This window comes from Cavia porcellus, unplaced genomic scaffold (genome assembly GCF_034190915.1).
Source record: "Cavia porcellus strain 051 isolate PalLab524CR breed Dunkin Hartley unplaced genomic scaffold, mCavPor4.1 scaffold_9, whole genome shotgun sequence".
Lineage (NCBI taxonomy): Eukaryota > Metazoa > Chordata > Mammalia > Rodentia > Caviidae > Cavia > Cavia porcellus.
This window is the reverse complement of record NW_026947492.1, coordinates 5,398,802-5,426,200: the sequence shown is the minus strand read 5'-3', so window position 1 is coordinate 5,426,200 and position 27,399 is coordinate 5,398,802. Positions and strand designations below refer to the sequence as shown.

Below are 27,399 nucleotides of genomic sequence, written 5' to 3'. Positions count from 1 at the left end.
TTTCACTTCCCGTTTCTTTCTTGCAAAAGAAAAGGTTTTTAAAATGTAAATGTAAGATAACAGTATGTTGTTTTTGTTTTTGTTTTATGGGTACCAGGGATCGAACTCATGACAGCCTGCTTGCAAGGCAGGTGCTTATGCCGCTGAGCTAAATCCCCAGCCCCTAAGATAACAGTATGAACGGAATATGCACAGCTATACTGAAAAAAATAAAGACAGAATATGCACAGCATTGCACAGGCCTGTGGGACAGCATGAAGGAGAAAAGGTCCGAATCTCAGAAATACTTCAATTTACACATCATCAACAACGAAAATCTTATGAAATATGACTGGTACAAATAGCAGAATTTGGATAAAAAGAAAGTTTGGGGTTTGCTTGGGTTTTCTTTAATTTTTTATTTTTTACTTCTACACTTTACAGCTATTTCTTGGGAGATCAAAGGAAACCTGTTTAACCTAAAATCTGTACTGTTACCTTCACTGGATAAGGCAACACTACTGTCTATTAAGATTTTGTGATATTAGAAAATTTCCAAGGGGTAAATTTGCCAGTTCAACATGGTAAGAATATCTGATATGGATTTAACACATGCATCACTGCTACAAAGCACAAGAAGAAATCTTGTAGTTGTATACAGTCCTTCCCCCTTTTGGTTACAGTTTCTGGTTCACAAGCATTAAAGTATAAAGGTGTCCTCAGGTCTGAGTATACACAGCATACACACACACACACACACACACACACACACACAACACACACACACAACTGATGGCTGATTTTACTATCAACATAACACAATAATTACTTTTTTTTAGACACGAGTGAAGGATGTTTTTGTTTGTGCATTAGATTCATTGATGAAGTCACCCCAGCCCTGGGAATTACTCACTGGCTAAATAAGTGGCTGTCACACCAAGGGAATAGCAACCATTGTTTTTTCCAAGACACATGGTAATAGGTGTTAATGCTATTTATTTTTACTTAAAGGTTGAAGATAAAAGGAATTTTTAAAAATAAATTCTGAGATTTAAAAATCATAACCACTTTGTCTGATTTATAAAAAACATCTCTGTACCTATCTAAATACAATCAAATTTCTATTCAAGGGTATTGTTACTATAATTGCTTTTTTCCCCAACCTGCTTCATTCCCTTCCTGGCTCCAAGGGATCCAACAGCAAGCCCTCTGCAGTAGTAACAGAAGAACCTCTCCAGTCCTCTGAGACAAGGTACCACAGTTTCTCCTACTCCTGTGCAAACTGCCAAACCCAGACAGGGAAACAAATTGACATCCTGTAAGTCACAAGTCACCGAAACAATTGGCAACGTTTTAAAGAGCACTTCATGTTCCACACCAGGAGAAAACAGTGACTGGTTGGTCCTCTGACTTAATAATTGATTTCTTTTAATTCAGCAATTCGGGGGAAGCACATTCTCCCCCACAAACGCTCATAGTGAAAACAAATGATAGAAAGCAGAGGCTCTCCTGGGTCCCAGTGGTTTGCCTGGAACATGCAGAAATAATGTGTAATTTTAAAATACTTGACTTTACATACACCTCCTACCATGTTCTTTCTGATACGTCTCTCTGAAACTATTTAGTTGGATGGCTGATCAGCCCATGTGTGAGGGCACCCTATTGCGTCTTCAAAATAGTGAAAGGAACATTCTGAGCCTGTTGGTCACCTCCCTCCTCTGGTGGAGGGCTGTCTGTTGCCTCGTGTCTGCAGGGCCACCAGTGGGCCACCAGCAAAGGCTCCTGGGAGGTAGTCTATCCACCAGCAATCTATACACCCTGCAAGGCTCTGGGCTTTGCCTGAACCATCCCTTCACCCCTATCTTAGACTCTTCCCAGAAAATTCTCCAATGCTGTAAATACTCCTGTCTTAAGCCACTGAGGAGAACCCAAAAGGCTGGGCGGTGAGGTGTCTTTACAACCTCTGCCAAAAGCTCCTTAGCCTACCACAGTGGTCTACGCCTGAGCAGAGACAGGAGGACTGAAAGTCAAGGACTGCCTAGATTACATAGCATAGGATTTTCTCAAAAATAAAATATTTTTTAAAAGCTGTTTAGGTTGGGGAAGGTGCTGGTGGAGGACCAGCATCAGCAGACACCCAGTGGCTACAGGCCAAGACTCAAATTCAAATTCTCATCAGGTCACATCACCTTTGCGACCCTGAGAAGGTCTAGCTTCTTTAAAGCCTAATTCCTTCGGCTGTAAAACAGACATAATGAGCACAGCTGTCCTCCAAAGGTTTCCATGAGGATCAAATGGGATGGGGCGTGTAAGTCCTTGGCGTGGTACCTGACGTATCATAGCAAGGGCCCAAGAACTACTGTTACTGTTTGCCTGAACTGTACCTCCTAAGTAGATCCATGAATGGGATTAATAAAGTGAAATGTTTATGGACATTTTCTTGGGTTCTTCCAGTTAAAGCTGTTATCAGATTCCAATCAATTTAAATCAAATATTTAAAACTTGGCGCATGGTTCTTTCCCTGGAAAGGCTGCTCTTGATGCCTAGAAACTTCAAGTTGCTGAATCAAAGTTTCCTCATTCTGCTACTTCTATTTCAAAGGAAACTGCTCTCCTCTGTAAACTCCTTTTATAACAAACAACCATAGATTGAAACCATGCCTCCAAAATTAAGAGTTTAAGTGCAATGCTTGCTCCTGGCTACCTGTCTAGATCTACTAAATTAGGAGTCATCTACATCATCTCTCTCAAAGGGTGCATGATATCAGAGTTACAGTCAAAATATTTTGGCAATGTTTGTTGTGCCAAACGTGTGAATCATGCCCTCTTGCTAACGGAAGCTGCCGTAGGTGACTACAGTCCCTCACACAAAGCCTGTTGCTTTCTGTTCCTGCTACTGAAGCAGGGGTGGGTGGCTGCAGAGTCCACAGCTGAGGCACAAAGATAAAATGGGCTCTAAGCCCGTCTCCTGAGGGTTCTTAACTAGAAAACACTGGAAGGATGAGGGGTGAGATATAAGAAGGGAAGCTGTTAAGGAGGAAAGTGACTAGAAAGGTAGCCATGAGACAAGTGTCTATGAACACTAATAGAAAGGAGACAGTGGCGGGGTGCAGCCTGTAAACTGACACACCTAGAGTGGGAAGTAGGGTGTCAGCAAGCAGAGAGAAATGCGGGCAAAGAGATGCTGGACAACCTCTGCCACAGGCTTGGGGCGCAGGGCCCGCAAGGGCCCCAGACCCTCGCTGATCGTTCCAGAAAACCCTTTAGGCTCCCATGTGTGCTAGGCCCACTCCTCTGGTTCCTGCCTCAGATTTCTGCAAATATATTTCCCGAAACACGTGTGCTTACCCGAACACACCCGTGGCCTTCCACCTAAGCGTCACACAGAAATGCACCATGTATTTCTAACACTGTGGAGACCCAGCCTGTCACAACAGTATCTGATGCCTGGAATATTTTAAAGTGAGGTCGGTATTAGAGAGCAGAAAATGCACCCCTAACTACCTCCATGGCTTTCTTTTATAATATACAGTTTTGTATTTCATGACAATGTTCTTTCTTCTTCATGTCACACTGTTCAATAAAAGTCCTTCGTTGTGACAGCATTCAGTCATTTCTAAGAAATGAAGGGACCATGTGACTGTTTTGCTCGTGTCAAGGTCATGCTGAGTGGATGAGAATGAGCTCGGTGGGAATTTTATGCGCTGGCTCTCCTGCCATTACACTCAATCTCCGGGCCCTCGAGCCCTTGGCCCTCTGCAAGATTGACAGGGACCAGCACGTCTGCTTGGAGAAGACCCCATTTCCACTTCCTGCCTTACCCTAGCTAGGGAGTCTCTCCTCGCAAAGGGCTGCCCCTACTGTATTTTGAATACCTGTTACATTTTATTTACTTGAGAAAATGCAAGATACTTGCATTTTGCAGTTCACAAGCATTATAGTAGAACAAATTTTTAAATATGTTTCTGAGACTTTACGTAGTATACCATCTATATTCAACAGTGTTAATTTCATAAAATACATAAAAATTAAAACTGCCCCCCCAAAATCAAATTCTTTCTGAGAGCTACTTCTTTGATGAATAAAGTCAAGGGGAGAAATGTATACACATTTTTACTTATCTCTAGAATGTATAGTGCCATCACGGACATTCACAGGGACAATTAGATCAGCTATTATAGGTCAAAATCTTGGGCAAAATGCCAAATATTAACTTGAAAACTGCCTTTGAGGTCAAATGGAAATTTTAATAGAAAAAATTTAATTTACTTTCATAAATATGAATAAAATATGGAAATATCCAAGTGGATTTTTGTATATATGTTTCAAAGAAATGAAATGTATTAACATTTCCCCCATTAATATTGACTTTAACTGGCTAATATAGCACAGAACGGTGCAGTATTGATTGAGGCAGGATGTTTTTGGCTGCAAGAAACTAAAATCCTCACTGCTTACACCATTACAATATTATTCCACAAGGGGAAGAACAGAGATGGTGCAGAGCACAAGATCAGCTGGGAATTCTCACATCAAAAACCCATCTGTGACTCGGTCAGCAGCAATCTTACACTAGCAGACACAGTTAGCAATTTATGGAATGACCATCTCACACATGACCACGTCCAAAGAAAAACATTTATGAGTTTTTTGTGTGTGGTATTATTTTATTTGCTACAATATGTTTATTCCAAAAACGTCAAACCTATAAAAGGTTATCAAAATTAAAAACTCTTATGCCCTTCATTAACATCTATTAGTTATTAACATTATACATTTTGTTTTTGTCTCCTCCATAAATGTACACCTAATTTTATTATTATTTCACTATCATTTGAAACTATGTTAGAGATGTCATGTTTCTTTACCCCTAAATACTTCATTATCTATCTCCTAAAAACTGGAACAGTCTGATATTTACTCTGGACTGCGTTGAATAGTACCCACTCCCAAAATTCATGTTCACCTGGAACCCAAGAACATTACCTCATCTGGAAATGGAATGATGAACTATGTGATTCTATTGTGTTAAAGCATCCAATTTATTGTATTTTGTTATGGAAACCAATGCATAAGTACCCTCTACACATAAAGTACAGGAAATTCAATATCAGTATAACACAGTATCTCAAGTACACCCTATATTCAAATTTCATAAATTTTCCCAGTAATATTCCTTGTAGATTTTTTCTCAAGCCAAGTGCTAATTCAGAACTACACATTGCATTTTGCTGTCATATCTCCTCATCCTTCCCTCTGACTCAGTCCTTCAGCCTTTGCAGGCACTGACAGTTCTGGTGAATATAGATTGGTCTGTATTATACGTGGCAGGCATGAATAGATGGCTGAGGCCTCCATTCAACAGTCTATTTCTTTTACCTTTGTCCTTGCTAAGCATGCTACTACTACTAACAACCTTTCTATTTTTCCACTCTTCCTCTTAATCTATTAAAAATGCTACACTATAATTAAAGGCCCGGATTAACACCTATGCCAATCACAAATCTTTTATTGACTGGATCAAATGATTCCTCCCTCTCCCAGAATTATAAAATAGTTACTATTTCAGTGTTCATTTGACATCTAATGATAGCCTGACTTTATCATCTTTTACTACCACTCAATATGTATATTACTTGAATTTAATTAATATTTCAAGTAATTTATTACACAATTAAATGCTTGGTTCTCATTGACTTTTCAGCTTGACATGGATGTGGCACAAAAGAAGAAAATAAAGAACAGATCTTTCCATCTCAAAAAGTCAGTCATTATAAATCAGTAATTATTTCCCTAAGAACAATTATTCTTTCAGATACACAGCTGATGTTTGCTCATTAGGCAAAGGCACTCCAGAGAATAGGATCTGACTCATAAATAAGAGCTAAGGTGGTTTTATTATCAGCTTTGTGGACTAAAAAGTGGTATGATCCTGTTATTCAGAATGAGGAAAATGAAGCAATTAGACTCAAGCCTTACTAATTCAGACTTACATTATTGAAAGTGTATCTGTCTAAAAAGAAGTTTGATTTATAGAATATTTCTTAGGAAATTCATTTTAATTTTTTCAAGTGCAAAATTATTATTATTTTTTTTTTTGTCTTTTTCCTTTTCATCGGTACCAGGGATCAAACTCATGACTACCTGCTTGCAAGGCAGGCGCTTATGCCACTGAGCTAAATCCCTAGCCCCGCAAAATTATTTTTTAAAACCAAGTCATAATGAATTGCTCATCTGAGAATGAATTTATAGGAGTGGTCTGTAACTAGCATATCACAATCAGAGGTACTAATTAAATAGAAATCTAATGGTTCAGGATCAAATCTAAGAATGCTCTGACTTCCTAGCTGTAAGCCAGTCTTATACTTTTCAGAAAATATTGTATTACCACAGTTTTGCCTTGGCTAATTTTATTTGAATTTGGTATGCTTGATAGTATCAACCCTAAAAATAGAGGCAACTACTCTGAAGATGACAAGATGTAAAAGATATCCATACTGGTATTGATTATTAACAGCTCTCAAGTCCTACAATGTTTTCAAAGTTGTGTTTTTATAAAAATAGCTAGGTAATACTATGTTTAACTATATTAAGCCCAATGATGTGGACAAATCTATTAAAAATAACAAGAGAAAGCATAGTAACTATGGTAGATCACCTAATATTGTGGTCTTATGTGTCTTTTTTCATTGCATGTTTTTCTAGGAATTTGTTTTGCTGTCTTGTTATGATTTGTTTTTCCCTATAATACAGAGAGGATAGATATACATGTAGAAATTCACACATGAGAAGATTTATTTAAAAACTATTTACAGGAACAGATAATACAATGTAAGATGTAATAAACAGATACTCTGAAGAAGAGACACTAAGAAACCCAATGCTAATTTTGTAGCATTATGATATAAAATCTAGCAATACTATTATTCACTGTTCAGAGTGATATTAGTCTAGTCTCTTAGGTTCAATTTCAGCATATGTAAAGACAAGGACAGCTACTACGAAGAGAATGAGAGACACTATGGTAGTTATTATTGTCTTCCCCAATGTCAGATCCTGAAGATCTAAAAAGCCTTCATCATCCTGTAATGATTTGATTAGTTCTATAATATGTAGTATGTATTTAATGTGCGTGAAGATGGGGACAACTATTTGGAAGAAACTAGAGACAATTAGATAAACAGTGAAGATCTCCAGTGGACTTGCTTTGAAATCTGTATTTCTTTAAATACAGATTTTTTTAACTGTTTTGTTCTGTTATGATGTGTTTAATCTTACCCTCTTTAAGATAAAAAACAAGTGTGTAGGACTGATAACCATATTACTAAGTTTTTGTTAGATCACTGAGCAGAACTGTTGGCAGTGTCGCTATTTGAATGTCACTTTACATACTTTAATTTTGTAACCTGAACAGCTATTTCTAAGATGACAATATGTAACTTATCAACTGGTGATTTCTTACCATTTATTTTTCTGTAACTCTGTATTATTTCTACGCTTTTTAATCTCCATGTATTTTTTTCATTTCTTTCTCTTTAAATAAAAAAAATATGCTGCTAAAAAAAGAAAATATTGTATTAGTTTATTAGGTGATTTTTCTTTCCCTTTCAGAGTAAATTAATGGTTTCCTTTTGGTTTAAAATTCAGTCCAATTCCCTAAGTCAAATGAATAGTCCACGTTAGCTTATAAACTGGCGCTACACACACTGGAAACTGCAGATCTGGCCATTTACTCTGTGTAAATAAGAGATTCATCATGCTTTGAAGTAAGCTGCCTTATTCTTTTCTACTTGTGTGGATGCTGTACCTATTCAACTTTCACAGGCACGCAAATCAAACATCTTACTAACCCCTTCCGAATTATCACAAATAATGGTATCTTCTGAATCACTATCAATTTTTCCATTTTCCAGTGCATCTCTAAGTGCATCTCTAAGATATCACAGTGCATCTCTAAGACATCCCAGTGCATCTCTAAGACATCACAGTGCATCTCTAAGACATCCCAGTGCATCTCTGACATCCCAGTCCATCTCTAAGACATCCCAGTGCATCTCTAGGACATCACAGTGCATCTCTAAGACATCCCAGTGCATCTCTAAGACATCCCAGTGCATCTCTAAGACATCACAGTGCATCTCTAAGACATCCCAGTGCATCTCTAAGACATCCCAGTCCATCTCTAAGACATCCCAGTGCATCTTCAAGACATTGCAGTGCATCTCTAACACATCCCAGTGCATCTCTAAGACATCTCATTTTTCAACTCAAAACTTGGGATATCTAGTTTTTGAAACAAAAAATTTTCTCTGCTCTATTAATGTACTATAGAGTAAAATAAACATGACATCACATTCAAATACAGATTGAGACTGGTTCTCTTTGATGTCTCCTTATGCCTATTCTTACACAAAGTAACAATTTAAAACCTTCTGATAAAGTGAGCCCAGTAAAGACTTCCTGCCATCACAAATTTCAAGGTCTAGTCTAGGCATGTTCAATTTTGACATTTTTTTTTACTGTGATCTTGCATGCTTCTTTCTTATTTAAAAAATAATACTGAATTGACTACACCATCAAATGTAATGCCAAGCAGTTTCTTCATTATAAAGAATGTCCGGCCTTTTCCATGATAGCCAAAGCCTTCAGACTCAGCCACTGTAATCTTCCATATTAAGAGTAAGTCCTCACCAGGATGACCTCCCTGAACAGCACAGAATACTCTGTAGTTTGCGTTGAGTCTCCCTTGGTTTCTGGCCCTGTGTCAGGACTCAGTTTTGCTTCATCTCAGTGGGTTGCACAGAGCCCAGAGGCTGCTGAAATTGGTGTAACACCAGCATTTAAGGAAGACCAGTCAAGATGATCTTACAGGAGAGCAGAAGAACAGGGACATGGCCCAGGTCCCCTTCTGTTTGACCCTCATCTTTTTTTTTCTTTTTCCTTTTTACCGGTACCAGGGATCGAACTCACGACTGCCTGCTTGCAAGGCAGGCGCTTATGCTGCTGAGCTAAATCCCCAGCCCCTCGACCCTCATCTTAATAACTTAAGATCACAATACAGAATATAGAAATAAGATGCCTCCAGACTGTGTTTTCAGTTTTACTACCTTAATGGACAACTAGTGTTACAACAGAACAGTGATAAAGAAAAATAGATTTTCTTTCAACAATTTAGACATCAAAATCATAATTTTTGTAAATAGTCTTCCAATACTAATTGGCTTAAAAAAAACACAAGTCACTTGGCAGGTAGGGAATGTTGTGCAGAGTTGATTTTGGGTTTTGGGTTTTGTTTTTTTTTTTTTTTTTTTTTTCGGTACCAGAAATTAAACTCCAGACCATGCCATTTGCCAGACAGGCACTTGTGCCACTGAGCTACACTCCCAGAATTTTGCAAGTAATTTATGGGGAGGGTTTTGTAAGAAAGAAAAGTGAGTGCATGAACCAAAAGTTTTTTCCAGTGTCTTATGTGAGTCACTGTCCGTGCTGCTCTGAAGCTGTGTAACTCATCATAGTCACCATGCTCACCCCCATTAAGATGCTTTTATTGAGGTGCATGCTGGAGGAATCCTCTCAAGCTCAGAGGAGAGAAGGCATAGAAGCAGTTCTATGAAACCTACTCCCTCTCTGTGATTATTCTTAAGCCAGTATGGGAGCATTATAATTGACTATCCGTTGAAAAATGTCATTATATACATTCAGTATCCATTGTGAGAAAAGCAGGTTAGAGGGACTTTCCAAAACTCTCAATTACCATAACTCACGAGCTCGAGAGCTCCATGTATTGTAAGACGCACCATTATTTTATAGATAAGAAAGAGATAAACGTCAATAAAACTGACACAATGCTTATTCTATACACACATTTTTATTATGTCACTTTTGGGTGTACATATGAAAGAAATAGCAGAACAGCAAATTAGTTAAGAATCCTAACTTTTTTTCATACTGGAAATCCAACTATGAATTGTTTTGCCACCAAACAACTCAGGCCCATGTTCCCCTGTACAATACTACCTCCGCACAAACAGTGCAGCATTTCGCGAACTGCTCCATCCATCAAGTATCTGCAGACTTTCCTTCCAAACTGCAAACGCACATTTTGCAAAGTTTGCTATTGGTACTCCGGACACTCACATTTGTCCAGGCAATTGTAACTTCATGGCTGGGAGCAACTGTAAGACACCATCACTATAAGAAACCATTCTATATTCAAAATTATTCAATTTGAAACATACATGTATCACTTAAAGGTGCATTGCTGAGACAAACTACCTGAAACCCCCAAGTTAAAGGAGGAAAGGTTTATTTAACTCAAAGTGGAACTTTCAGATTAACTTTATTTACAGTGTTTCTTTTAGGCAGATCTACTCCAAGTATGATACTTTTAGAATACTTAATAACTACCGCTTGATTACTTGAGATACAGACAAGTCTTTCAGTCTCCTGCTTCCTCCCTGTGACCCGCCTGGTAGGCTCCACCCTGAAGTGCACTGCTCTGGAAAGTTGCCTTGATTATATGGTGTTTCCTCCTCAGTGACTGAAGGGAGGCAGGCGAGAGGCGTAAGGTGGGATCTCTGAAATCCCTTCGATTTTCATATTCATGCAAATTAGTAAGATACCTACTTTCAGAGCTTTTGATTTGATTTGGGCTTTACTTTTTTTTCTCCTGAAAGCTGTAAGACATTGGAAAACACAGCACGCTCTAAATACCACAACTGCCAACCCCCCAAAGTGAAAATGTGCACTAGTTTAGTAAGACTGTATTATGTAAGAAACTGTCAAAGCCAGTGCTGTCCCCTCCCTTGTCCCATAGCTGGAATCTGTGACAGTTTAGAACTCCCTAGAGACCCTAAGGGCCAGCCAGCTTTTTAAAAATTATGCTTGTCTCATCATGGTATGAAATATTTTGTCTATTTTGTTTGTTTTAATTTTGATTACATAAAATCCCCCGGGTTCATCTTTTTTTATAACTGCAATTGAGTAAAAATCTTATTTACTAGCATATAACTACAATCAAATCCAATTAAAAATCCAGCATAAAAGTAACCCAAGTCATAAAGCATAGACTTTTATGATAATTACTCATTTACCTGCTTAAAGTGCAGTGATTTAAAAGTTGCATTTGAAATTGAGAATGCTCTTGAAATGGGAAGTAGAGGTTATGAAACAATGCAAATGTGCAAGAGAATGATTAAAATTAATTATAACCTGAAACAGTTGAGAAATGAGGCAGATACGCCACTCACTGCTCCTGAGAGTCCCCACAACGAGTTGATGATGGAAGAATTCCCTGGACCACAGTTAATGAATCCATAGTGATAAGCAATAGTCCATTGAAAGAGCAGAGGCTGTTTCTTTAAAATATATGATTTTGGTTATGTACAGACGTATGAGGCTCACATCCATGCCTCTCATGTGAAAATGCATAAGAAGTATACAGAGCTATCTGTCTTGGAATAACATTTTATAAAACCAATCAAAGCCAGGAGGACTGCTGCCAGAATCTTTTGAAACTAAAAAGGGACACATTGGCCAGAAGCAATGCAATTTATAAAGCTCCATAAAACAAACAAATAAAAGTGACTGGTCAAAGCTGTCTTCAAGGCTGGTTATAGAATCTCTTCATCAGGAAAGCTCGCATATTGAGAGGAAATTTGTTGAAGCCCTAAACTTGAGATGTGGTCAAAACAGTTTCAGAGAAAAGAAGCAGAATAACCAAGTTGAAAGGCATCACTGTGGAATGACACAGTTCCCATGTGTTTGAAAGAAATATTTAACTTCCGCTTTCAAGGCAGTAGAGTAAAAACCTTGAAAAGGAAACCAGGAGACCATGCTAAAGGCAAAGCTGTAAACCGATGCCCTGCCTGAAAGTCTGTCAAGTGAGCAGACAGACCGTCAAGTCCTCACCCCAATGGGAGAGCTAGTCCACTCTGCTCCTGGTCATTCCTTACAGAACGCCAGAGGTCAGTCTTAAGAGAGACTGAATCTTAGGTGCCAGGTGGGTCAGAACCACTTTTAACACACGTGTGCTGTAAACGGAATACTGCTACAGCAAACCTATAAACACATTAACATGACTTCTAGGTTGACCTAGCAAAAGGCACTGCTAAAAATTTTTGAATAACTTGCTTTGAAGTCCTGTAATATTCCCACGATCTTGTTTTGACTGATTAGACTCTGTTCCATTCTGTGCGATAGTATCAAGTCTGAGGGTATAGACAACTACTTTAAAGGCAATAAGATTCACAAAGATGCCCATTCTGGTTTGACTATTGTCTCCTTTGGAAGTCCTGTAATGTTTACAATGCCTAAGTTTTATTGGTCTTGTTCTCTACTGTTTTGTCCAACTTTATAATATCTAATGAGATAGACAATTCTTTTTAAGGAAACAAGAGACAATGTTGATAACCATTGTTGATAACCTTGTACTCTGTTCTACATCATGTGCTATGTCTATCCTTGGTTTTGACTGACAGCTTTGTTTTGCCATATTTGACTTTATTCTCTCCCCTCCCCAAAAAAGTAATAAGAACTAAGGAGTAATAAAATCCAAAATGTGTAAATTTTGTTGTAAAAAAGAGAGGAAGGGAAAAAAAAAGAGCTCTAACGGATATAACAGCAAGTGTGTATAGGGCTGTTAAATAGCTGACTATATTAATGTTTTTGGATCATTGAACACAGCTGTTTGCAGTCTCTCTGTTTGAATGTCTACTTTGTATTCTTTGATACTGTGATTTGAGCAACTATTTCCAAGATGATAATATGTAATCTATTAACAGGTGATTTCTTACTGTTATGTTTTTTTTTTTTGTAGTTCTGTATTATGTGTAACCTTACACTGCTTTGTTTTGTTTTGTGTTTTTCTCTTTTTCCTCTTAAATAAAAAAAAAAATTTTTTGAATACAAGGTTCAATTCTTATTTTTCTTCATGAGGGAAAATCCTCCATATTCATTAAAAAAAAAAAGCTAGATATACTGAATAAACCCACTCTTTGTCTTAATGACACAAACTGACTACAGGGCACAGGGGAGGAGTGTGCTGGGGATTGAATCCAGGGCTTTCACACTGAGCTACATTTCCAGCTTGTTCAATTGCTTAATTCCTTTCTTTTCTTTTTTTTCATAATTTCTTTCCTTTTTTTTTCTTCACTTTATTTCCTCCCTGCTTGCTTGCTTTTCTTTCTGTCTTTTCTTTTCTCTCTTTCTCCTTTTAATTTAACTTTTCAATCACTAAATTGCCCAGATTGAGCTTGAACTTCAGATCGTCAGGTTTCCTCACCCTTACAGAATGCTGAAATTCTAAGTGTGTGCTTCCGTAACAAGCCAGAATTGGCTATTTTACACTCAAGCAACAGCTGAGAGAAAAAATAGCAAAGCTGGTTTTTTACACCACACAAGTCAGCTACAATAAAAGTAAAATGTGAGAGTTGGATGAGAATCACTGATCATAAGGACTAGGACTAGGAATTATTTGGGACAGCCAGATCATGCATGAGAAAAATTTAAAATACAGGAAAAATGTAAAATATGATCATCAGAATTCTTCTGACACTGACAGTCCTTTGAACATGTGTTTCTAAGATGGGAGCAGAAACAGACCAGAGACCTTCTGACTAATGATATACTCCTTTGAAAAGAGAGAGATTCCCTGAACAGGAGCGTAAGGACCCTCCGTCTCCCCACTTCTTGAAACAAGATTTTAAGCGTCTCCTCTAAGTGAGTATGAAGTCTCTTCTAATGTGTTTCTGAAATGTAAAAATACTGAGACCAAGGAAGTGCCTGGAACATGCACCCGATGTTGGTATCAGCTGCTTCAGTTCTATGCAATTTTTCAAATTTGGTAAGATTCAATTAAACATCACCTTTCTGTTCCACCAAGACTATCAGGAAGTCCATTTTGTTTTCCTTCTTCTCAATGGTAATTAACTTTAAATACGAACTCCTTAAACAACCTTGAAAACATCATAAAATAGAATGCAAACTTTGCATAAACCTGGAGGATATGCACAAGGCTTTCAAAAATCCCACTTGACGCTCCCCTTTCTAGAGCCTTCGGTGTTTGCATTTACACCGCTGCCACGGAGGACTCAGCTGGACCCTCCTCTTTCCATTGCACCAATCTGAGGGGGACTCCGAGGAGCATACAAGCAAAATGACTTCATGGGCACCCCTTTAAGTCCTCCTTACCCTACAAAGGAGCACTTATTCTTTCTCTGAGGAACAGATTCTATCTTCCTTCAAAATGTTATTCATTTGTTCCTATATTAACTCAACAAAAATACACTGCTGCTGTAATATATGCCCTAATTTGTGACACCTTATTTTTAGATTTTTTTGTACCTCTGAAGGTTCTCTAGAAGGTATTCTTTCCTTCCCTCATTCTGTTCAGCAAATATTTACGGAATAGTTTTTGCAGTAGATACAGGTTTCTTCCAACTCAATATATCTAAGAAACTACAGGATTAGAGGAGGCTTGACCCCTCCACCATCCAGCTCCAGGGATACAGACAACATCTCTCCAGTTTAGTAATTATTTCAGGAGTGGGCATTTGACCCACGCCAAGCTAATCAGAGACACCCCTAGGGCTTTTTTTGCAACAGCTTGAAGGAGAGAACCTCTTATTTCTGTGCTCAGTAGTTTCGAATTGTTGGTTGTTCTAATTGCCTCCCCATGGAGAGTCTTCCTGGGAAAGCAGCCAACCCAGGGAAGCTCGTAGAAAGAAGCAAAGAAAGGTAGTTGTGATGACACCATCTGTCCCCTATGTCCTGTCATGCTACACCTAGCCACTGCGTTTCTCTTCACAAGACACAATGAAGTCTGCTTTCTGTTTACACTGCTGTGAGCCAGAGTTCTGTCTCTTACAACCCATGGGATGCTACACTCCACCCAGAGTCAGGTACCAGACAAGCCTGTAGGGCTAGAATGGCAAACGACACAGTGCGTATGCATGCAGCTTCCACAGCAAGAGAAAAAACAGACATGGTGTCAGTTAAGAAAGCCAGCTTCACAGTCAAAACTCAAGTTCAGAAATAAGCTGGTCTATTTATTGGAGGTGCCACATTTGATTGTTCCCAACTATAAAATGGTCCTAACTATATCTACCTCTCAGTCTTATTCTAAGAATTCTAGATTCTAGATGCAAATCACTTTGCTGAACTCCCAACATACCGTGACTATTAATAGGGAAGAAAACATGGTTGAATTCTACACACAGCATTCCATGTAATTTGGCTACAGAATTCAATTCTCTTCCATCCCCTTCTTTCCTGAAATAGGGCAGGCATTCCCAGAATAGTGTCTTTGCTGCAGAAAATGCTGCTTTTCATCAGCCAAGAGTCAACAAGCTTTCCCTCCACGATGGCTGTGTGAGGTACGCACTGTAATAATGAGGTTATCACTCTGGACCTTACTGTTTCCTCTTATCACCCTGCCATGCCAAGAGAGCAGAGCCACACACAGAATAGACATTCTTGAAACTAACCTGAGGGCTCACAGAGTATTTCATTTCTAGGTGAACTCTTTAGAGAATTTCTATTTCCAGATTTAAGGTAGCCTCATTTCTAACTGCAGGATGAAGGCCTGGGAAAACTCTTTCTTTCCTGACTTATTACAAATTAATCAGGCTTGTCCAATCGATAGTCTGACCTCTTTTTCTCATGTTATAAAAATATATAAAAAATAAATATTTGTTATGTGGTTATTTGTGATCCAAGACAATTCCTCTTCACTCAGTGCAGCCCAGGCAAGCCAAAAGATTGTATTATTTACATTGTAGGCCTTGCAGAGGAAGTCACAAGTACACACATACACATATACACACACACGTAGACGTGTGTACATGCATATGTATGTACGCATGTATGTATGCATGCATGCATATGGGGTTGGGTAGGGTTGCCCCTAAAAGCTAAAGAGTGTAACACAAAAGCATCTTTTTAAAGGCAACTCCTAGAACTCACCCTCTGGCAGTAACCTGGACCTAACAGCCTTGCTGGGACAGGGCTTTACCACCAAACAGTCAAAACCTCATCAAAGTAATGGCCACTGTCACTCCTGGTAGGTGCCTTGTACACCCTGGATGGTTTTTATTTTCATCATGTGATCTCGTCTTACACATCCTGCACTTAAATTCACTCAGTTTCATTAGTTCATCTCGCAGCATGCATTTAATTGTCTGCCCTGTCTGTCCACATGTGCTCATGTTTTGGTCCGAGATGACATCATAAAAATGCTAATAACACTTTTATCGATCATTACCACCATTTACTGTGCTTTTTATGTGTCAAGGCCTTGAAAAGAAGGCAGTATTATTCCAATTTTGCTACTTAGCTCTGCATGCTTTCTGCTCATAGTATAACTACAGTTGTATGATTCATGTAATTATCTCTTTCATGTCTGGCTTTCCTACCAAATTGTCAACTCCATGAGATCAAGGACTGTTTTTCTTTCACTCATTACATTATTCCCATCACCTAGCAAAGTGCCAGGTGCACCTGCACATGATAGACACACAAAGAGTACTTGCAGAATGAATAGGCATTGTTCAGAGAGTGATACTACGCTTGAAAGGTAAACATATTAGGTCACCACTAATTAATCAGTGGCAGAATGACAGGACAAGCCAACCTCCAATATCCAGTCTCTTTCCTTTCTCTTATTTATCTGAGACTTCAGTCTTTTGACTTTATTTTATGAAAGAAAATGTACCAAGATAACCAACTGCCACAGTGCCTAACCGTGTGTTAATCTGAATAAACTGTCTTGACGCGGAAGCTGATATTTTGGTTTAAATGAACTTTATTTCTTCCAACAAGCAGTAACAACAAAAATGTGTCCAGGCAGCACACTTGTCACACTACGATTCAGATCTGCCTAAACCTCTCTCCTACAGCTCCACGAATGACACAGCTGTTGTGACAAGAATGCTTTCTCAAGGGAGACATTGCCCAAATGCGATTACCTGGAAATGACATCATGATTTATGACACAATTTTCTAAATTCTAAAGCTGCAATTTATAATGAATCAGACAATATCCAAGAGGGACCTCCTTTCCTCTAAGTTGGAAGAAACCTGTATTATTCAGACTCTTCTAATATTTTGTTTAGAAAAAGAATCTTCCTGCAAAATATGAAATGTAGACAAACTCAAATGTTTCCTAATTTGAAAACAACTACTCAGAGAATTAAAAAACAAAAAGGGAAATAAAATAATAAATTATATATATTTTCAGGATTCTCTAGAAGGAGTAAAGTAAAAAAAAATTGTTAATATTCCAGAAAACATCATCCATTTAAAAAAACTTTACTGATACATTTTCCCCTCTCAATGAAACAACAGAATAAAAGTTACTAACATGAGCTACTGGTGCAACTACAAAATAAACCTTAAGATTTATTTCTAACAGTGTATTTCTCACTTAGAATTAAACTCGTGATAGATTCTGACATAATCACCAGGACAACAAAATTAGTATTCTGTAAAATATCCAAAGGAAGTCTGTAACATTAATCACACTATGGGTTTTTAATCCTCTCTCATTTTGAATATCTGTTCCTGATGGTTTGCTATAAATATACTCTTTAAAGGAGGTAAGTGTACAGAGCCTCATTGGTAATTTGATCAGGATCTAAAATATAGAGGGTTTATTTTTATTTTGGGCTCGATCCACCAAGAACAAATATATACTGTTCATTTGTTGTTGAGGTATAGAGAAGCCTATTCAGCTTAGTTTTTAAATAAACATATCATTTTATTTATTTGGCAGAATCTTAACGTTCAGAAGGCATTGAACCTACAAAGGGATCATTCCCCAGACAGTGAAGTCCTGGATTTGAAAGTGGAGAGGAGACGGGGGTGCCCACAATCCAATGCTGTGTGGCTGAAAGGCATTCAGAATCAGCTGCAAGAATAGAGTTGATACTGGCTTTGAGCTTTTGGCCTAAAATCAGCAATTTAAGCCGGGAGAAAATAAAAGCGTCTTAGTGGACAGCAGTTTTTGGAAAGTAGAAAGTGCCCATATTTTAAGTGGCAATGGGTACAAGAAGAGCAGATAAGGCCTGAGCTGGGGCTGGAGGGGGGAGGTGAAGAAAATATTCATGGGAAATTAGAGATCCGGTAGTACTCTCAGAACTAGTATTTTTTTTTCTAACTACAATAAACCACAACTTATTAGTAGAATGGAAAGGCTAAATATTTCCACCATTACATTCATAATGGAAGAATGTAAAAGTCTGATGAACTGATTATAAGCTCCCATTTCTGCCATCTATCCTTAGAGTCTACTTTCCCGCAGATCTCTTAGACCCCAGTTTGTGTGGGTCTCTGGTTTACAGGCTTCTGCTTTGGCAAACCAGCAAAGGTCCTGTAAAAATATATGGCAGTGTCCTACCCTGCCTGGTGAAAACACCATGGCACATGAAAGGAGCCCGGATGTGCCATCAAATGACACCACGCACACGCTTTGTGCAGTAGCATAAGTACTTTTCCTCTCCAGACCTCCTTGCTGAGGTTGAGCCCTCTTAGGCTCTAACATTTAATGACTGTGGCATTTAACGCTGAAGTCTAATCCCAGTGCAGCCCTCTGCCGAGCACAGGAACCACCACAGCCTTCCCTGGGACCTGCAGGCTAAGGTTAGGCAGAGCAGCCCACTGCCTAGCCAGACACAGAAAGGATCTAGAAAGAAGCAAGGAATACTCAGAGGGAAAAGTCCTCACGTTTAGGCCTTCATAAGAACATGAAAATAGGGGCTGGGGATTTAGCTCAGCGGCATAAGCACCTGCCTTGTAAGCAGGCAGTCTTGAGTTCAATCCCCGGTACCGATAAAAAGTTAAAGAAAAAAAAAAAAAGAACATGAAAATATTTACAAAGCTGTACTGTTGGAAACAAAATCACCAATTAACTACCATATTACATTGCCTTAGACTTGAAAATAATCTTTGATAGGGATAATATCTTTATTACTTAATTTAATTATAGTTCTTAGGAGAGACATTCCAGAAACGAGCAGCCCTAAATAATTCTTTTGTTTTAACTCCCTTTTGACCTATTCATTTATTTGCCATTTATCCTACATCCAGGAGAAGGGGGCTTACATATGGCTACGCATCACTGTGTAATACAACAAATGACCCTTTACACACACAAAAAATCAACTTTTCCTATGTCTGAGTTCTAATAACTTCATTTGAATCTTTAGGAAAGGAAACAAAACAATAGGCAATCTTCCAAAAACAGTTTTACCAAAGAACACAAAAACATTCGTCATATATGATATTTTACATGGTCTCATTAACCTCTCCTTTGAAAATTCACCCTCTAAAAACAAAGGCCAGGGCAACACATACAAGTCTACTTCCTGTGAATTAAAATGCTATGCAATTAATAATGTGCCTCTGTTTTCATTACCATTCGTTTTTATGTCTGATGTTAGTGGAAATAAAGTAGTCTTTTAATTCTGAGTGACTATTTTCTCAAAATAATCATTTTTGTGACCCTGTCAGTGCTTCCCAAAACCTATTCCCTGAAAGAGTAATTATCTTTTTTTTCCAGATTGATTTGTGCATAAACTGGAGGCAGCCCAAGAAAGTGTGTGAATGGTGGCTACTTCACCCTAGCATGTCTCCAAAACCTCTCATCCTGACATCCTACCCAAGCTTCTCAAGCCCACACCCGCTGGACACTTGTCCTGGACCTTTTTCTTGCCAGATTCAGTGCTTGGCTAGCTGTAGGACTGGAAACTAAGTTGGAAGAGGAATCTTTGCCACAGGGCTTGCCGGTGACAACTTGATCCGTGTTGCCCTTACCAAAGATAGCTACTCTTGGGTTGGAACAATCTACTCCCTAAAAAGCACCGTAAAATGATTAGGCTGAGGAGGCTGACCTGATAATTCCACTTTGAGGATATACGCTAGAAAAACAAACCAAAAGAAGATCTTTAAATAAAGATGCCTATCTTATTACCCTAAGAATAAATGAATACATAAGTAAATAAATAGAATCAAGGCAACTTATAATGATGAAAGGTTCAGTATATTTTGGCATACTGGCATTGTTAACACTTTATCTTGCAACCAGTACATCTACAAGGTGACCAAGTTCTAAAGTTCTCCTGTACAACTTCATGCTAGCGTTAATAACATTCTACGGTATATTGAAAAACTTTAAGGTAGATCTCATGTTAAGTATTCTCACCACCTTAAAGAAGACGGTGCATATGAAAGCACACAGTCTTGCGAGCTAGATACAAACTAATGCTAAATAAGAGAAGTAGAACATCCTTAGTAGTTCTGCTAAGTATGCAGCAGAACACTGCTTCCCTATGCAAAGTGTACAAAAACAGACAAAAGTGCAAGCAAACATAGTTATGAACACATTATAAATTAATCATATTGTTTTTTTCTACCACATCGATTCAGGACATAATGAAAAAAATCAAAATAGTAGACAGTGGGAAAGAAGACAGATGCTCACTTGCACAAAGGACAGGGTTCATGTGTTCAAGGATCACTCAGGGTCTCAGCCCTTCCGGTGGTCAGGCTTTACCACGCTTCCACTCAGAGAGGCAGGGCGCACTGATTACTTCAACAGAGCTAGCCAAACAGAACCAGACAGGGGTCAGTAATTTCTACCAGCGGAGCCATATTACATTTATATTTGAGATGTGGCTTCAGTCCTTTCTTTTTCCCTTGATATCTGCCTCTATGTTTTTTGTCTACACTAGACAAATAAATCTGAAATTAATCATATACTGTGCAGAGCTGTCTCATCTCTATTACTGCTACTTAAGGTTCACAACTCCATTATTACAAAAGCATTCTTTCTCCATTTGAAGTACAAAAATAGATGACAGAAGCATGCTAATTAGTGTCCTAATCCCAGCTCAAAATAACAAAGCTTAGAAAACAATTCTGGCAGGTCACCATTGTAATACCCAAAAATCTCAAACACATATAGTGCTTTAAACTACATAAAATGCTCTCGTAAATATTAGTTTATGACACCATAATATTCTTATGTTAGCTAAAATTCAGCTTAGCTTATATTATAAAAGAGTGTCAACTTTTAGCAGCCTTGTAAGTGCTAGGACACACTAGGCAGTTCAAAGAATACTGAGAAGAACTACTCATTTCTCAGCTAGAATATGTAAAATGACACCAGTAAAGCTGGCAGTTCTGTTAATGTAAAGTAAGGTGGAGGGACATCAAACGCCCCATAAAATCTCATTATTTTTCAAATGTCCTTTTAATGTTTACGTATTTCATGGGTAGAGATGAGGGAGCACAATTCACTCTATTAATAAAAGTCTGACCGAAGTTGAATATAAAGCGGTTACCATTCCTAAACACAATCTCTTTTCCACCCTGCTATAATTCAGCAGTCACTTATTCAGTGTTTACAAAAGGTGCCAAGCGCCAAGCTGCAGAAAAAGATGAGTGAGTGATCACTGAGGCGAGACTGCCAGGTGGTCCTATCACGCCTGGGACTCAGCTGAGCTCTTCAGGCTCTGGGATGACTAAACACACAAGTTTACTGCCTTCCCATCCAGTTCCCATCCCAGTTACACTGAGGGACAGAGACAGCACAGAAGCACAGGAGCAGAGACTGGGCAGGGAATCGTTGACACGAAAGAATAAAACACATTTCTAGAAAACTGGGCCAACAGAAGCAGGGTCAAGGAAGACCAGCAGAAAATACACTTTTGGGGGAGCTACAGCCCAGAAGGAGCTGACCTTCCCTGAAGAAGTAGAGTCAGACGTGAGAGGCAGAAATGCCAGGTGTTTCGAAGATGATGGATGGCTGACAACAATCAGCATGAACAAAAACTCACAGACCAGAATGCTACGGCCTCGCCCCCATCATCCCACCGCCAAGGACTGAACTGCCAGGTATCTGAACCCCAGGCCAAAACAAGAATATTTATCAAAACAAAGCATATAAATCCTCTCTTCGAAAAAAGTTACCAAACAGCCAGAAAAATGAATTTTGAAAGGCCCAACTCTGATTGCGTTAAAACGTTCAGAACACCGAGGATGAAAATTCCCTGGCATCTTCCAGAGAGCAAAATGAAGCCATATACACAAATGAAAGACGAGACAGGCATCAGATTTCACATCAGAATCACATAAGGTAAAGATAATGAAAAACGCCTTTCAGTTACACTAGGGAGGTTATTTTTGGTTCAGAAGCCAATTCTGGTCAAACCCATAATCTGTAGAGTAGAGTAAAGATATTACCGGACACACATCAGGAGAATAAAGTTACGATGGGACATGTGTGGGCAAAGAATGCATAAGGTTTACCCTTCAATCTCCCTTCTTAGGAAATTACTAGAATATTTTTTCAATCGAAGTTATATGGTAAACCAGGAAGAAAAAGACATTAAATTCCCAAATCTGGATTCAGCTAAGACGAACAACGAAGGTTCACGTCCGCTTACAGCTGTGCAGTTGATCCAGGGTCAGTCACCCCGGAAAGAAGCAACAGGCAGACAACGAAGTCAGGGACTCCCTGTCACAAAAGAGATTCCACAAACCTGATCCATCCTGAAGCATCGTGAGACCTGAAGACACTGGATAAACTTAAGGAGGAGATAAACACAAACAAAGAAATAACAGGCTTGTAAAATCCTTAATCATTCTATATACAAAAGGAAATATTCTAATACACTCTTTAGCGTGTCAATAACTAATATTAATTTGTCATCATAATGTAAAACTATTGATTTTCTACTTTTAAATTTTAAGCTCTGAAGAAGTCACTTATGGTTTAATCATGGGTAAAGAACAAAACACAGGCATTATCAAAAATTATAAAAAGATATTATAAATTGGAAGAACATAAAAGGAAGGGCTACTATCAATCATATTTTACAAAATGAGGAATCAAGAGCTGTCATCTAGAGTTGATGACACAAAAAGAAAACTATCAGTGGCATATAGTAAAAAACTTAAATCACAGAGGAATTCTAAAAAGCACCAGAATAGTTATGAGCAATGGGAGTTTAGCAAATAATAATACATCGATAAGCCGGGGAGCTTGCTCAGTTCAACAGCATACGCACCTGCCTGGCAAGTGCGAGGCTCTGAGTTTGATTCCCAGTACAAAAGAAAAGAATAAAGAAATCAATAAATAATAACTAAAGTTGATAAGTAACAGCAGTATACATTTTCATATAAAAAGTGGAAAATATTTTTGTATGGGTTTATGTATCAAATAAAGAATTTTCTAGAAGACATAAATAAATGTGAAAAGCTTTTTATGCTTTGAGGAAATTTTTCACTGTACATATTTTTGTACTTTTCATCTTCACCATGTGACTGTTACCTTTTCAAATAATTAAAAATTAAAATGCAAAAATATATTAACAGTATTGTAGCAATCATCCACAAAAATGCACAGATGATATAAAACTAGTTCTTTGTACAGATGGAAGACGTCACCATGGAATTTGTGCTTATGATTATAAACTCACTTGCACCATAGTTTGTAACAATTTTTACCAGTTTTGATTGAAAAGTATATTTTTAAAAAACTTTCAGATGGAGAAAAAGGTGTCCTTAAGAAATGATGCCTTTAAGAGGTAGCAGTGGTCATCCAAGAATACAGAGGATGCCTCTGCCCCTCACAACCTTCCCTTCCAGATTTCTACACTGCTCCCTCCCCACCCTACTCCCAAGATAGTCAAATAACAACGGTTTACATAAAAGATGTTTTGACACTAAAATAACACTGAAATATACTTAATGCCTTAAAGACTTAATAAAGTTAAAGAAAATGAGTACTTTTCCTTTAAAACTTCTATAAATGAGGCAACAGAGGTAAATGATTGAACTCCTCATTATGAAAACTTATGAAAACAAATGAAAACTTACATTACTGTATCAGCTTTTATAGACAATAGTGCTAATCATAAAATCTTTTATCATGCATAATTACTAACTGATGACAATATGAAATATGTCTCATGTTACTGACAAAGTTTTTTTCATATAAATAAAATATAAAAATATTCACAGTGAGAGTAAAATTAAGTTTTGAGTCCCAGTGCAAAGAGTGAGTGTCTTTGTGGACCTGGCAAGGTCACCTCCTTTCATTTCTTATCTATCAAAGAGTTCAGGTACATTCAATAAACTCTAATATACCTGCCCACTGTAGTCATTTTTGTTTCTCTGTTTTAGTTCTGTGGCTTTTTCCTTTTCATCTCACTTGCTGGTTAGTAGCGAAGGACCAGCTACTGGACATGACTCGTTCATAACTATTAACATCTTGATATGGGGAATCACATCAGTTCTAACATTCAAGCCATTTGCCCCAAGTGAGGATGCTAAAGCTTGTCCAAGGTGCTGCCACTAAATTGTTTGATGCAATCAGTTATGTCTTGGAGGAGGGGGTAACCCAGGGGTAGAGCACTTGCCTCGCATTTTCAAGCCCCTGAGTTTGTTCCTCAACACCAGAGAAAAGAAAAACAGAATCATAAAATATGTGATCATCTGTGTCTGATCCCTCACATATGTGTGGGGAGAACACAGTGAGGAAATAACAAGGGACTGACCCAGTCCTGGGCTGTTGACAGTGCCGGGTGGAGTATTCCAGAACATAACAGTGCAGTGTGAAAAAGCTCCAGTAAGATTATGGTGCTAATGATGGGACACAAAACGGAGTAATTAACTCTGCTCAAGGTTGTGAAAAGAAACGAGGAAAGATAGAAGAGAATGCTGTGACACATTTTAGGCTTTAGGTGTGAATTTGGCTTTTATTCCTGTGAAATTACATCATGTTAAATTTGGCTCATTAATCCAGTTTACTGAGATATTGCTGCCTGTCATGGTTTGTGTCTGGTTGTCCCCCCAAAGCCTCATGGAGTCATGGAGGCAGCTGCCTCTAGTGTTTGTCTGGTTCACTGTGTACTACGAGGGCCGACAAGTGTGATTCCTACACCTGCCCGGGTGGGCAGCTGGCATGCAATCTAAGGGAGGGAAGGAGTGTTCCTTCCCTTTTGCCCCTGGCCCTCTGTGGCTTGTGGCTGCCATAAATAGCTGCCCTTTAGTCACCCTGCCTTGGAACCAGCTGAGTATGGGCTGAAACCTCCAAAAACTGTAAGCTAAATAAACCTTTCCTTTCCTCATTTTGGGTGTCAGGTATTTTGTATCAGCAACATGAGAAAAGAAACCAAGACACTGCTTAACCTTGACACTTAATCCAAGACACTGGATTAACCTTGATTCCAATCTGTGTCACCTATGTGACTTTCTAACTAAAATACCGACTCAAAAGTGGAACAAGGAAACATAAGAGGGTAAGCTGGCCAAATAGCATGGTCCCACCAGAATCTTCCCTACAACACAGGAACTTCACAGCCAACCACAGGCAAATGTACCTTTTTGAGAGCTTTAAGATGCAGGTAAGAGATTGCAAAACCTCAGTATAGTCCAAGACATAGGAAGGCCTTCTGAGAAGGCAAAACTGTGCCCAGGCAATGGGCTCACAGACCATAGAGCAGTCACCACTGGCTCACATTCCCTGTGGACTCAGACACAGCCTGGCTTGTTCTTGGTCCTATTATCAGAACCATCCTCCTGGGAGCTCGAGGAGTTACACCCCTGATGCCTTCCTTGGTGCTGACTGTAGAATATAAAGTCCTTGGGAGTTCTTGCTAGCAGTGTTCAGAGTTTCATCCTTCCAATGGTACAAAACACAGGAGCAGAGTCACCTCGGTAGGCCTGCCTTACCTCAGTTACAGCCACAGAACCTGGAACATCCCTCTCTCTCCTAGCCTTTCTCCATCACTGACCAGAACAAAATTATGCCTACCCAGAAGCCCACTCAGGAACCCAGCCTTCATACTCAGCATGCACATTCATCTGCAAATGGAAAAAGCTCACTGTGTGAAGACCCTTAAGCCAACCTCCATCCCAGTACCAATCTAAGGGTACTTGAGACCATATAATTCACCTGGGGCCCAACTGAATCCATGTCCAGTGGAGCCCGTGGAAGGAGGCCTGGAGCTGAGCAGCTCTCTAAGGATATGCCAGAAGCTGCATGACTCGGCTCCAACCCCACTCAACTGTGGTTCAGAAGCAATTCCATTGGCCTCAACCTAATGGAGAAGCCATCAAAGAGCATCTAAAAACTATAAGAGGTACTTCAGATGCACAAACATCTAAATAAGGCTGCATAGGTAACTCAAAATTAGGCAAACATGGTACCACCAAAAGAGCCTAAAAAGTTTGCAGCAACCAAAACAGTAAAGACCTACAAAATGCCTGAAAAAGCATTCAAAATAATCACCTTACAGAAGCTCAATGAGATATAAGAAGGGAAAAATACACAACTAATAGAATTGGAAAAAGAAGGTATGAATGAAAGTAGCTCAATTAAAAATTATAGCAGCTATAAAAAAGAACCAAGCAGATAACCTAAGCTAAAGGAAATAATGATAGATCTGAAAAATGTAATAGAAAACTTCAACAGTAATCTTGATAACGCAGAAGAATTATCAAACATGAAGGTGGATCGTTTGAAATTAGCCAATTAGTTGAACAAACAAAACAAGAGACTGGAAAACACTAAAGAAAACATGAAGGATCAATGAGACATTATCATGAATATGAATATGAATATGCAAATTATGGGAGTTTCAGAAAATAAAAGAGAAACAGAGAGAAACAAAAGCCTAAATTAAAGAAATACTGGCTAAAAATTTCTCAATCTTGGGAAGACACAAACATTAGGAATCATATTACTAAAAATATCCCAAGATAGATCAACCTGAAGAATTTTGCAAGGTGCACTATAACCAAACTGTCAAAAGTCAAAAACAGAGAATTTTAAAAGCAGCAAAAGATAAGAGACTCATTGTGTATCAACGAACCCCACAAAAGGATCCACAGACTTTTCAACACAAACATCTAAACCAACCAGGGACTGGGTGATAATTTTAAAGTCCTGAAAGAGAAAAGATCAGCCAAGCACACAGTACCCAGCAAAGCTGTGCTCTACAATAACACAGGGATAAAGACATTCCCAGACAAAAGACAAAGGGCTTCATCATCACCAGACCCTGCCTTTCAGAAGCTGTTAAGGAAATGAAATGATATGAATTAACATTTAAAATTTAAAAATTCAATGGTAACAGTAAATATACAGTCAAATTCAGAGTACTCTCACAGTAATGATGGTGTATAAGTTACTTTTATTTCTAAAATAAAAGTTAAAATACAAGACTACTAAAAATAATTATTACTACAATAATTTGTTAAAGGACACTCGATATTAAGAGACTCAGAAACAAACCCAAAGATAGTCAATTAATTTTCAACAAAGGCATAAAGAAGACGTAACAGGGGAAAGAATAATCTCTTCAGTAAATGACCTTGGAAATCTAGACAGCCACATGCAGAAGAATCGATTGAATCT

At 38.4% G+C, this 27,399-nt stretch overlaps 1 protein-coding gene and 1 long non-coding RNA gene across 15 annotated transcripts in view; both read right to left on the bottom strand.

Annotated features, from left to right (window-relative positions):
* Positions 1-27,399, bottom strand: part of Ncam1 (neural cell adhesion molecule 1) — a 287,828-nt gene that overhangs the window by 236,403 nt on the left and 24,026 nt on the right. The gene's annotated exons all lie outside the window — the stretch shown is intronic.
* Positions 1-27,399, bottom strand: part of LOC134477607 (uncharacterized) — a 52,073-nt gene that overhangs the window by 2,670 nt on the left and 22,004 nt on the right. The window contains exon 2 of the long non-coding RNA XR_010049639.1: positions 1-27,399. This exon is cut by the window's left edge and continues 2,670 nt beyond it; it is cut by the window's right edge and continues 19,653 nt beyond it. This is a non-coding gene — a long non-coding RNA (uncharacterized LOC134477607).